This window comes from Tamandua tetradactyla, chromosome 25 (genome assembly GCF_023851605.1).
Source record: "Tamandua tetradactyla isolate mTamTet1 chromosome 25, mTamTet1.pri, whole genome shotgun sequence".
NCBI classification, from domain to species: domain Eukaryota; kingdom Metazoa; phylum Chordata; class Mammalia; order Pilosa; family Myrmecophagidae; genus Tamandua; species Tamandua tetradactyla.
Window position 1 is genome coordinate 28535352 of NC_135351.1, and position 13363 is coordinate 28548714.

At 40.6% G+C, this 13363-nt stretch overlaps 1 protein-coding gene across 4 annotated transcripts in view; it reads left to right on the forward strand.

Moving 5' to 3' along the window:
- The window catches only part of CARMIL1 (capping protein regulator and myosin 1 linker 1), a 338321-nt gene that overhangs the window by 62324 nt on the left and 262634 nt on the right, over window positions 1-13363 (forward strand). The window lies entirely within an intron of this gene.

Consider the following 13363-nt stretch of genomic DNA (forward strand, 5'->3'; position numbering starts at 1 on the left):
ACTGCAGGGGGTTATGAAGATGAGTGAGGTAAGGTATAAAACACTCAGTGGCTGCATTTAGGCATACACTCAGTAAGTGATGCAAGTGTTGGTGACTTTTATCAAAAGAGAGTTGGCTGTGGAGGTCCCCCCCACCTCACTTTCCAGGACCGCAAACTTCATGCCCATTCTATTCTGCTTGTGCTGTTGTTGAACTTAAGGAAACCGACGACTTCATTATCTATTTGGCTGTTACTGTAAATTCCTTAGTTATATGTTTAAGCTGCTTCCTATAGCTTTTCTCTGAGAGGCTGTTTTAAAAATAGAACTAAAATATAAATTTGACCCAGTCTCTGAGTCTGACAAAGTGGGCACATTTTCCTTAAGAGTGTCCTTTATTTTTCAAGCCCCATGGTAAAGAAGCAGAGAGTTTCTCCATGCTTCTAAAGTCCATTTCCATTAAATTCTTCAGAATCGAAAGTCACTTAATATCTTTTCAGACCATTTCTATTTTTGAGCCAGAGTTTTGTCAAAACATTTTGAGTATAGAATATTTATTTTTCTGATAAAACCTCCACTTATAGGCCTTTATAAGTGACTAATTATGGTCTGATTAGAATTTATTGCTTTTGGCCAGAGGCCAAGAATATTGGCTCATTTGTTTCTGTGTGTTACTTAAGAGGCCAAAGATCACAGGTTTAATTCCCAGATAGGCCAATTAATGTAGCTTTGTCCCACAACTTCGGATTGAACCCCAAACCGTTTGAAATGTTTGCTGTTACTCCTGAGGGCCAGTGATCACATTGGCCGAGAGCCTGGATGGATCCTCAGAATTCCATGGACTACCCAGCACAAGGAGAGGTTAATATGCCCCTGTGTGCAGGAGAGGGGCCAGTGGATCCAGCCTCAAAGAAGAATGCTAGAGAGGATGGTCAAGAAAGGTACTGTTCTCAAAAATGCTGGATAAGAATTACCAAGTGATAGGCCAGGGGCCAGAATTTAGGAGAGTTAGGAAACTCTTGGTCCTCTGTATTCTGGCCTTAGACATGTAAATGGTTTCTTCCTAAAAGATAAGGGGAAAGTACCAAAAGGAGTCTGTTTTCTAATGAACTTTGATCTTAAAAGGAAGTGCATGAAAGATAGAAAGGCAGCTCACAGTCAGAGGGAACCAGCAGTAACACTATGAACCAGACCCTATTCTAAGCACTTTATGACTTGTTAGGCCTCACGATAATTCTGCTAGGCAGGAGGACTGTTAAAACCATTTTGCAAGCGTAAACCGAGGCATTGAGTGTTTAGGTATTTGCCATAGATGACACAGTCAGAAGCAGAGCCAGGTTTTGAATGGAGACAGTCTGATTCCAGAGAGATTGGAGCTTTGCAGAGGACACCATGGACAATAAAAAAAGGTCTTAGAAGTGTTCAGAGGCAGAGAAGAATCTAAATGGGACTGATGGTGGAGGGGGGTAGTAACAGAGCGTAATCCTTCAACTTCTATTGTGTGTTTATCTTTTTTAATATATAATGTGTATGTGTATAAAAAAGAACCTTAAAAATGTTAATGAAGTATTAGAAAGCACCTAATTTTTCTCTAAATGAACTTAAGCCTCTTAGCCTGACAGAATTCACTTCTAGGGTCCTGAGAAAATTTTAGGTAGAGATTGTTCAACCCCATCTATCATCTTTGAGGAACCAAAGAGGACAGAAGTCCTGCTGGAAATGCAGTGGAGCACAAGCGTGTGTGGGTATGAAAAGGTTGAGAAGTGTTGTCTTTAAATATGTAGAGCTTACTGTATTGACGAACTTGTTCTGGATGAGCCCATAGTATAGAACTGGGATCAGAGAGAGAAGAGTTGAATAGGGGCCAAGTTCAGTTGTGTGCCGCTGGAGTGAGTTTCTTCGTTAGCTAGTGAGTAGCTTGAATTTGGAAGAATACAGGTGTAAGATGAATGAGATTTTGGGTTGGGGAGGTTTCCAACGGGAAATAAACATCAGGGAGTGATAACGTCATTAAAATTTCTTCTGACCTGTTTCTAAGAAAATGACTTAGTATCTGTGAAATTAGACCAGAGATTTATTTGGAGCTTTGGTTTTCCATCTGTGAAGAGGCTATTGAGTCTCATTTAGAGGTGAAGACACTTAGGTCCAGAGAGGATGAGAGAGTGACTTTCCTAAAGTCTTTCAACTGTTTGATGGCAGACGCCAACTGGGTGCTCCCCTGTGCCCTTCCTAGTGGTGTCTGATTGCAGCCATGTATGGAGCCTTGACGAGTCTCCAGGAGGCAGCCCAGGCCTGGGGCTTATCTGGGTTCGAATCCCAGCTCCCGCAGTTTAGAAACTGACCTGCATGTCTTTGACTGCTCAACTGAAGAAATGCAATTGTTGTGAGGAGTAAGTGAAAAGAAAGAGCTAAGTATATATTTTCTCCCCTTCTAGCTAGGCCTGAAATTTTACTACATGTTATTTAGTTATTACTAACTGATAAGTGTTCTGGTATCTGCCAACTCATGACCAAGAAGTTTCATTTTTTTTGCCTTATTTTTCTCTTATATTTTTATAAGAATATTGCTTACAGTTTCTGTGTATGTCAAAACTTAAAACTCTTCCAGGGCATTTATGTGAATGGTTCAACTAGAGGGCCTTTAAAAATCCTTTCCAGCTCTGCGATTATGTGATTTGCCCTTTTTTTGAAAAAGATGCCTTCTAACTTTCCTCCAGCTACGCACATGGTTACCTGTTACTGTGGTAACCACACTTTACTAAACCTGTTAGGAAATATGATGCAGCTATCTGTTTAATCTTAGTTTCCAGGCCTAAAACAAGCACACAGCTTCCTTCTCCGAATCCCTTTATAAATGCTCTGCCTAAGCTCTGCCCCCTTTGTTGTGATGTTTATAAGATTGTGTTGCAGAAGAATGCACATCACTGGTACTTCCTCAAATCTACAATGTTCATAGTATAAAGAGTTTAGGAAGAGTTATGGGCTTTGTGGTTGATGAAATTTTAGGTAGTTTGAATTGCATTAAAGAAAAAAATGTAGAATCATGGTTTCTAATACATCAAACTAGAGAAATTAAATTTCTTATGGATAGAGGGAATCTAAGGAATAGTTAGCTTAAGTTAGTATTTCCATATATATTTTTGAGCCTAATTTTACAAAATGCCCCTCTTCTGTCCATGAACTAGGAGTCAGATGCTCCTCCTCAGCTCCCCTTGCCTTCCTCAGTGGGGGTCAGATGGGAACCCCCAGTTCTCTCTCTGCTCATGGAAAAATCCTCTGCACTCAGCAACTGTCCATAATTCACTGGCTTTGCCTTCAGGATCTCTTCAGGTCCCCTTATTCCCATTTTTGTTCTTCACCACAGGAATCTTGGACTCCTGAATTGTACCTCATTCCTGTTACCTTTGACTCTTTAACTTTTCTAATCCTCTTTTTTCCTCCCCTCTCTGGAACTCGTGGTGTTCCTTCACCGTGTACACTGTGTCCTACCGTCACACACTGGCAAATCCCTTTATTTCCTAAGTTCATTTGTGAACGTCCCCTTTACCCTCTTGCTTTATTGGACACTTGGGTCTCCCCTGACAATACTGCCCTCTTAAGTGACCTTCTTAAGTGGCCGCCATTTTGTCTCCTTACCTCTTAAACCACAGTAGTAGCTTTGGGTTTAGTAGTCTCAGTTCTGTTTCTGCTTCATCCTCCTCCTCCACCCAAAAAGTCTCCTACTTTGAGTCTCATACCTGCTACCCCTCCTTGTCCCAGCCATCTGCTACTCTACCCATCTACTCCCCTCATTCTTTAACAATTTCCCTTTCTGGTTCACTATCCCTCTCTGCAACACTACTCCTACTAGTTCTCCAGTTTCATATTCATATTGCTAATCTTCCCTACATCTTCACCTCTCAGTTTCTTGACCTCGCCTCCCTCAATGAACTTGTGTGCCACCCTCCTGAGCCACTCAATGCAGTGATTACACCCTTAACCCTGTCTCGTCACTGGTAACCTCCATGCCTCCATATCTCACTTTGAACCTTCCCACACTGACCCCCCACTCCCTCTCCTCTCTGTTTCATCTTTTGTGATACCTTCAACTCTGACAGTCCTTGGAACCCCCTAGGGCCCTCAGTCTATCCTCTTCACTATTCTAGCCTCACCCCATGCCCTTACTTCTCTCCCTTGCCAGCTGGAAATCCATCCATGCTCAGCCACTGTAATCATTGCCTGGCATATATCCTCACTGCCCTTACCCCCCTCTCACTTTGTGATTTTCCCTTGACTAAATTATAATTGTGGTTAAATCAGTGTCTTTCTCTCTACTTTACACTTGCACCTGTGCAACTGAACATGCCTGGAGAAAACCACACCACCAAATTGTCTTTAATTTTATGATTATGAGTCCCAAGGAAGGCCTTGACCCTGACCAACAGAAGACGCATGCTTCCACCATCCATTCATTCTCTCACTCTATACAACTGTTGTACACTTTTGCATTTGCTCTTCATGCATCCATCTCCTTACTGTCAGCTGAAGATATTGCTTCCTTTTTCACTGTCAAAAGAGAAGTAATAAGAAGAGAATTTCTATGTACCTCCTCCCCCTGCACACCTCTCCCTGTCCCCATACACCTCAGGATATCATTGCATAGATATTCTCCCTCTCTTTCTTCCATAACTTTTTCCCTCTCTACTGAATTGCCACAAGCATACATGTTATTATTTTTCTGATTAAAAAAAACTTCTTGACTGATTTCCCCTCTTGCTATTAGCCAATTTCTTTTCTTCATCTTACAAGAGAATGTTTTGAAAATCTGGTCTGTGTCTGTTATGTCTAATATCTCATCTCCCATTCTATTCTGAAGCCATTGCAGTTGGGTTTTCACTCCCTTACTCATTTTCCTTGGGCCTAGCTCTTAGAGGATCATCAATGACATCACACTACTGAAGCCAGTGGCCAGCTCCCAGTCTCCTCTTATATGACCTATCGGCAGCATTAACATAGTCCATTGTTCTCCTTCTTGAAGCACATTCTTCACTTGGTTTCCTGGGCATTACCCCTCCTACTTTCCTCCTTCCTCTCTGGCTGGTGTTTCTCAGTCTTCTTTGTTGATTCCTCTTCTCCCCAGCCTCTATATGGAGTGCCCCAGGACACTTGTACCTCCTCTCTAGCTATTCTCACACTCTAAATACTATCTATTTGTTGAAGGCTTTTGAATTCTTATCTTTAGCTGGGGATCCCTCCTGAATTCCAGACTCCTTTATCTGGACATATCTTCTTGGATCTAATTGGCATTTCTAACATAACATGTCCAAAATGAAAATCCTCATCTTTTCCACTTAACTCTAATCGGCTACCCTCATACATAGTCTTTCCCATTTCACTTAACAGTATTTCGTTCTTCCAGTTGCCTAGGACAAACCATTTGGAGTTGTTCTTGTTTTATCTTTCTTTTGTACCTCACTAGCAAATCCTGGAGGCTCTACTTTCCAAATATATTCAGAATTCATTTTTTATCACCTCTGTTACTCTCACCCAGTCCAAGCCACCATACTTTTTCACCTGATGAATGTAGTGGGCTTCCAAATAGCCTCCTGCTTCAGCCTTTTCCCTTTGAGTCCATTTTCAGCAGGTGCTCAGCATGTCACCTCTTCTTCCCACTTCCCTCAGAGTAAAAGCCAAAGTCATTACTCTGCCCTACAAAGTATTATGTGATTGGCCCCCATTGCCCTTTGACTTTACCACCCACTTTCCTCCCATTTACTTTTTCTTCTTCATCTGCTCGGATCTCTTTCCTGTTTCTTGGAAACAGTCAAGCATGTTCCCACGTCAAGGCTCTTGCATTTACTGTTCCCTCTGCCTGGAATTCCTTTCGCTTTCTGCCCCATACCCATGTATATCGATCCTCCTTACTCCCTGTAGGTCTTTCCCCAAGTGCCATTGTCTTCCCTGGCTCTGAACTTTCAACACCCTTCCCAACATTTTCTATTCCCTTTGACTACTGTCTTATTCATTAACATTTCACACAATTTAACAGAGCATAGGTTTATCTTATGTCTTGTGCACTTATTGATTTCATTTCCCATTAGAATGTAAGCTCCATAAGGTCAGGGACTTTTCCTCTGTTTACTGCTTATTCCCAGTACCTAGAATTTAGTTTGCTTCATGGTAGAGCCTTACAGATATTTGGTGAACTGAAGAATGACTATTTTTTGCTCTGGGTAGACTTTTGGCTTAAAGTTTCTGTAAATCTGTTTGCTGCAAAGCACTAACAAAGCTAATTAATTTATTTCATGATTTCTCTTGAAGATGCTTTACTATATGTGTCAAATTGATTTAAGACCATAATAATGGGAATGACAGATATAATGCAAATAGAAAAGACTTCCTATAGCTTTTCGTGCGGTTTCATTTAAGTGACTCCCATTTATAGTACTCCACTCACTCACTCTCTATTTGGAAATATGTCAGCTTATTTATTAATACATATCTTATGTTAATTAAAAAAAAGATTTAAGGGTCGGAAACGTGATGATGTAACTTCACATGCTGTTTCAAATGCCTTGTGATTTGAATAGACTTGTACATTAGTCAGTCTCTAATCTCATCACCAGGAGGCTCTAATACCTGTCTATTGTGCGATTTGCAGCATTCCATACCAAAGCTTTGTGTATTTACTGTAACTTCAAGTCTGCTTCTCATTTTTTTGTTAATAATGTCTTCAGTCAGTATGAGCTAATTAATACTCTAAGGCAAAAAGCTATCGAATGGCCATTTTCTCAATCCAAGTCAAATCATTATAATTACTTAAATTTAGACATTTGATATACTTTACTAAAAATCCAACGATGCTGTGCCCCACTGGCTTTGGCATGTGAACTACAAAGCACTGGACAGAACTTACTCTGGCCTGGTGCATTCTGGTGTCTCTCAGTCTTTTTTTACCAGAAAGAAGATTCAGGCCGATCTATTATACTACTTAATAGCAACTTTAAAACATTTTTTATTTAAAATTAACCAATTGTCAAATTTACTTCTTTTTTTTTGAGTGCGTGGTTCTATAAATGGGATCTATTAAAAAAAACCCATTTTATTCAGGAATTCTTTTGCACTTATGCAGGAGCTGAAAAGAGAGTTCCTGTATAGCCCTTCCTCCAGCTTCCTTAAATATTCACAGCTTACATTAATGGTGGTAAATTTTTTAAAATCAAGAAATTAACATTGGTGTAATACTATCAACTATACTATAGCCCTTATTTGGATTTTACTAGTTTTTCCACTACTGTCCTTTTTCTAAGGACATTCATTCCAGGATACCATGTTTCATGTAGTTAAATTGTCACCTTTGACCCCTCCAATCAGTTGTACCTCTTTCAAAGCTTATATGGGTGGAGAAAGCTGCTTAAGAATGCATAAATTTGATTTAGATCAAATGTTGGAGCTAGATGGGACTTTGGAGATGCTTTATCCAGGGACTACAGAAGGGGTGCCCTGTGGGCTGAATTTGGCCCATATAGTGTTGGAAAATGAGTTAAATTAGTTGTCAAAATTTGATGATTAGGAGATTTTCCATTAAAAATTCTAGCTTTTTAGCTTAAGTAAAATAAAATGGCCACCTGCATTGGGCATTGCTGGGAGAAGGGCTTTCCCAAAAGACAAAAGCAGGGGACCCACAAGGGTTTTCCAAGAAAATGGAACACACGTTACAGGGTTGTTGATTAGCAACACCTGATGATAAAAGTAGTTTCATTCTAGTAGAGACAATTTACAAAAACATATCATACAAATCAATATATCTGACTCCCCATTTTGTATGACCTCCCTATGTAAACTGGAAACCTAATGTCTATCAGAACACTTCCTTCCTTCCATATTTGCTGTTTGTGAGCTTTCCCTTTCTGTTCCCTCGGTGGAGTTCCCTTCTGTTTTCTGAATGAGATATTGCGTGATTCATGAAACATTCAATAAAGCTCTGAGATCCTATTGTGAAGAAATTGGTAGCTCTTGCAGCCCCAGGTCTGTATTCCCTGTTGGGGATGATCAGGTGGTCCCGAGAGGTGGCTGTCTCCCCCTGTAGCCATGTGTCCCCTTTCTGTGGTCTTGTATATTCTAAGTCACCGCAGTTCCTGCCACACCCGATGCTGCTCTGCAGTAACTTCATTTTATAGATGAAGATGCCCCAGGAAACAAACATAGTAGTAGAAAGCCATCCTCCTGCTTGTATTTGCTTTCCGTTCCCCTCTTGGTCTCCATGAGAGCTTAAAAGGCATGGTTTGGGTTACTCTGTAGTTCAGAGAAGATGATAGCAGAAGGCAGATGGAGTATAGGAGGGGTTGGGCAATTCTTTTCAATGTCTAGTCCTACTTTTAGTCTTCTGCATCTTCACTGGTGCACCAAACATCAGAGTTTGCAAACTGGTGCCCTGAGGCTGCATCTGGTTGGCAGTCACATTCTGTTTTGTTGTACATGGTCATTTAAAATATTATATGAGTTGTTAACAGCTAAAAACCAAGAGCCGGAAGAATCCAAATTTGTGACTTCTCTTGAGAATTCAGACAATGCATCAATGCTGAAGCCACATTTGCACCTGACAGGGTCTCCTGGCCTGTGGTTGTTTCTATTACCTTCAGATGAGCACAGGCTCCTCTGGCCCTACCCTCACATATTTGGGGCATACCTTGTCCCGGTGGGCATTTGGGTTTGCATCTACAATAATGTTTGCCTTTGGTTTTTATGCTGGTTTGAAAGGATTGTGAACATTAGAAAAGCCATGCTTTAATCCTGATCCAATCTTGTGGAAGCAACCAGTTCTTTTAATCCCTCTTCAACAATGTAGGTTAGAATCCTTTGATTAGATTATCTCCATGGAGATGTGACACGCCCAATTGTGGGTATTAACCTTTGATTTGAAGGTGATGTGACTCTGCCCATTCCAGTGGGACTTGATTAGTTTACTGGAATATTTTAAAAGTGGAAACATTTTGGAGAGAGTCTCAAAGCCACAACAATCACAGAGAACATGCAGCCAGAGACCTTTTGAGGTGAAGAAGGAAAACAGCCCCAGGGGAGCTTCATGAAACAAGAAGCCTGGAGAGAAAACTAGCACGAGCCCTTCCAGTTGAGAAAGAAACTCTAAACTTCATTGGCCTTTCTTGAGTGAAGGTAACCTCTTGTTGGTACCTTAATTTGGACATTTCCATAGACTTGCTTTAATTGGGACATTTTCATGGCCTTAGAACTGTAACCTAGCAACTTAATAAATTCCCTTTTTAAAAGCTGCTCCATTTCTGGTATATCACATTCTGGTAGTTAGAAAACTAGATCAGTTATTCAGTTGGAAATCAGGGAAACCCCAGTGGGTTGTTTTCTGTGTCGTTCTTGACAATGTTTATTCCTGACAAGGAGTTACTGAAAAAACTCTTCAGAGTTCTTGAGGAAAAAGGAATCTGCAACAGGAACTTAGGATAAAATCAGAGACAAGACTGGAGCAGCCATCTAATTGTGTCTTCAGTGCTCCTATCCTCTTTATGGTGGTTTGGAGATATGTGTGCCCGAGAAAAACATGTTCTTAAAGTTAATCTCTTCCTGTGGGTGTGAACCCATTAGAAGTTTTCAATGAGGCTACCTTATTTAAAATGTGATCCACCTCATTCAGGATGGGTCTTAATTCTGTTATTGGAGTCCTTTATAAAAAAAATGAAATTCAGGCAGAGAAAGCCATGGAAGCAAGAAGCTGAAAGCAGCAAAACCTTAAAGAGAAGGGAGAGAGCAGCAGACGCCACCATGAGCCTTGCCATGTGGCAGAGGAGCCAAGGATAGCTGTCAGTCTTTGGGAAGAAACCGTTGCCTTGATGATGCCTTGATTTGGACATTTTCCCAGCCTCAGCCATGAACAAATAAGTTCCCATTGTTTGAGCCAACCCGTTCCATGTATTTGCTTGGAGCAGCCTACAAAACAAAAACACTCTCCTCCTGTGAATGCTGTCAGTTTCCTGTATATACCCTGAAGCGTACTGACTAATATTAGATTAGAGTGTTCTCCTTTTCAGTGGCATTTTTGTTTGAACGCAACCCAAAGCACTATATTTAAAGAATTAAGTGGAAGCTATAATGATGGAATTTCAGGCATTCACTGGTTGGTGTCCTTGTAATCTCATCCTAGGAATTTATAAATATAGAAACAAGAGAGTAGAGGAATCCCTTTTTGGATGATTAGAGCAACATGGAACAAATCAGTGGTGGCGTGGTGGTGTATGTGTGTAAACTCCAAGGTTTATATCTGTGAGACCAAGTATGGTAACTGCTAACCACATGCAGCCTTGCAGCGCTCGAAATGTGCAAGTCCAAACTGAGATGTGCTGGAAGGGTAAAAATGCATACCAGGTTTCAAAAGCCTACTACAAAAGAATGTAAAATGTCTCAGCATTTTTTTATATCAATTGCATGCTTAAATGATGATATCTTGGTTATATTAGGGTAAGGAAAATATTGATAAAGTGAAGTTTACCTGTTTTTGAAAACTTTTAAAATATGACTATGAGAACATTTAAAATTACATCATGGCTCATATTATGTTTCTTTTGGACAGAACTGCTCAAGATTCTGCTTTATTTGATGGTGAGAAAGGGTGAACAGCCTGTTTTCCAGGCCTTGGTAAAGTTAAGTACAAAGAACAGATGTGGACAGACTGAATGATTTATGGTTTTCACAGCTCTTGGCTTTAATGAAATTTGTACTTAACTGCTCACTTGGCTGTATTTAGTGCACTTAGTTGGATACAAAGTAGCTTCTTCACTTATTGTATTGGTGGTGTGGTACTGCTATACAATGGTTAAGAGCTTGAACTGGAAGCAAGGACTGATGCTAGTTGGGATTCTAATTCTGCTACTTGACCTTGGGTCAACTATTTCACCTCCCTGAGCCTCACTATCCTCTCTAAAGTTGGAGTGGTAACAAGTCCCCCCGTTGTGTGAAGATTAAGCAAAAGAACATGTGTAAAATGACCGGGATACTTTTCATGGACACAATTATTAGCAAATAACATAATATTTATTTTGCTTTAATTATTATTCCAGTAGTATGGGGGGAAAAAATCTCATTTATCACTTTTATGTGGTAAGAGTAGGCCTGCCCAAGGCAGAAAAACTCACCTTTTTGATTATGTGGTGTACTATTGGGTCTAAGGATTTTTTTTTTTCTCTTCACTACCTCTGTGGCATAGGTTTTTATACCATAGTCATGTTAGTCTTTTCAGCTGTTGATATTCAATATTGATTGAACCCCTGCAGTGGGCTAAATAACAGATGTTCTATTTTAAAAAGTATTGGGGGCACCTTGAATTTTTACAGAAGCTGAAAGCTTATAATCCTGTTCAGAGTATAAAGTTATGTCTTCGTCCATACTTTACTGTTTAAATGACTCCAGCTGTGTGGGACTGTATAAGTGGGGTGGGGGTGGGTGGAACATAGTAATAGTAACCAAAACCATGTCTTAGTTACCACTGACCTCTCTTTCTCTTACCCACTCTTGCTTATGGTTTCAGGTACACACAGGGGTACACTGAGAATATATGTATTATTTTTGAAGGTAAGGCTAAGTTTTCCACATCTTCAAACTCCCATTAGATGCCTATAGGATTTTATTAAATTTCTGTGTGAGAATAATGTATGTAACCATGGGACATCTGTATGAGTCAACTGCAAGAGAAACCCCAAATGAAAAAAATAGGGTAACAGGAAGAATTGAATTGTTTGGCCTTTATCCCTTCTCCTTTGGTCAAAAAAAGAATCAGGTGGTAGGAGCTGGGAGCTTGGGACTCAGAAGCCCCATCTGTGGTGTGCTCTCAGATATGAATTCTCAGGTTGGTGAATGTTTTTTAAAGCTTACCTATTTCTCCCTTACCCATTAAAGGTACTAGATTAATGATTTTCTAGCTCATACCCACATCTCCTGCGCTGCAACTAGAAAGCAAGTGTTGCATCTCCTACTTTTTTGCACAGTTTGACCTCTCTTGGCAGTAACTTTTTGAATGATTAAGAGAACTCTTCCTAGAGTAACTTTCTGTTACCTATGGATGATTTTGTTAAATCAATCAGGTAGCATATGTAGAAATGCTTTGCATGCTAAAAGCCCTTTCTAACATGGAAAGTCTTACTACTAACCTGGCCATGGCCATGGACCATGAAGTCCGCATGAAATCATGCAGAGATTCCAGCCAGCCCCTCCTGCCACCACCTCTTGTTGGTGTGGATGGTGCTTCCCTGGGGTTCATCCTGCAGCCCTGCCTAGAGGTCAGCTGGTAAGACCTGGCCATTGTGAGCCAGATTGTACCCACCCACCCTCAGCTCTGGTTATCCTGTTCAGAATATGACAGCTCCTCTCTTTCAGGAATGTGTTGATTCCTGGCAGGCGGCCTCTCTTCCTGAATTGTTATAGTAATATTAATTTTAATAATAATAGCACTAACAATGAATGCTTACTATATGCCAGCCACTCTTGTGATGATTGATTTGCTCTCTGATTTGACCCTCTCAACAATCCTAGAAGACAGATGCTGGTATTACTCCCATTATATAGATGATAAAACTGAGGGGCAAAGAGATTAAATACCTGCCCAGAGTCACAGGCTTTGAACTCAGGTTTGTTGGACAGTGAGTAGATCCAAGCTTTCAACTGGGCTCACTTTCTGATCTTTGCTTATGTTTTGTTTCTCTTCTGCCACTTGTCTAACTATTTCCAGTCTTCAGACGCAAGTTCTACCTCCAAAGTGACATTTTCATTAAGGACTCCAGGCTCCACTCTTACCTGTCTTTATCAACCCTAGTCTCAACCAGCTGAAGGATGTCTTGCCTATCGCTGAGGTTTAGCCATTGTGTTTTTTACCTGATTGTTTCTTGTACATCAATCTTGTTTATTCAAACTTAATTGTCAGTGCTTCTAAAATAGGAGCCCTTCGTATGTTTTTTCTTAAATTTTCCAAAATACTAAGTACAGTAGCAAATAGGCCTATTAGAAAACATTTAAGAGAGAAGTGTAGAGAGCAGTTGAGGTAGGTAACATTGGTTGGTTGACCCAACCCCATCCAGCACTCTCTTCTTCTTAGCCTTTGGAGTGGTGATTGGTCCGGCATAGTGATTCTCAACTGGGAGGTTTGATTGTCAGGGGACATTTGGCAATGTCTGGAGATATTTTTTATTGTTACAACTGAGAAAAGGGGGTGGTGCTACGGGTATCTACTTGGTAGAGGCCAAGGATGCTGCTGAACCTCTCCAAATGCACAGGGCAGGCCCCCCATAACGATAATTATCTGGCCCAAAATGTCAATAGTGCTAAGGTGGAGATACTCCGGTCTAGAGGTAGCCACGTGGTACATGCTGGACAATGAAAAGGGCAT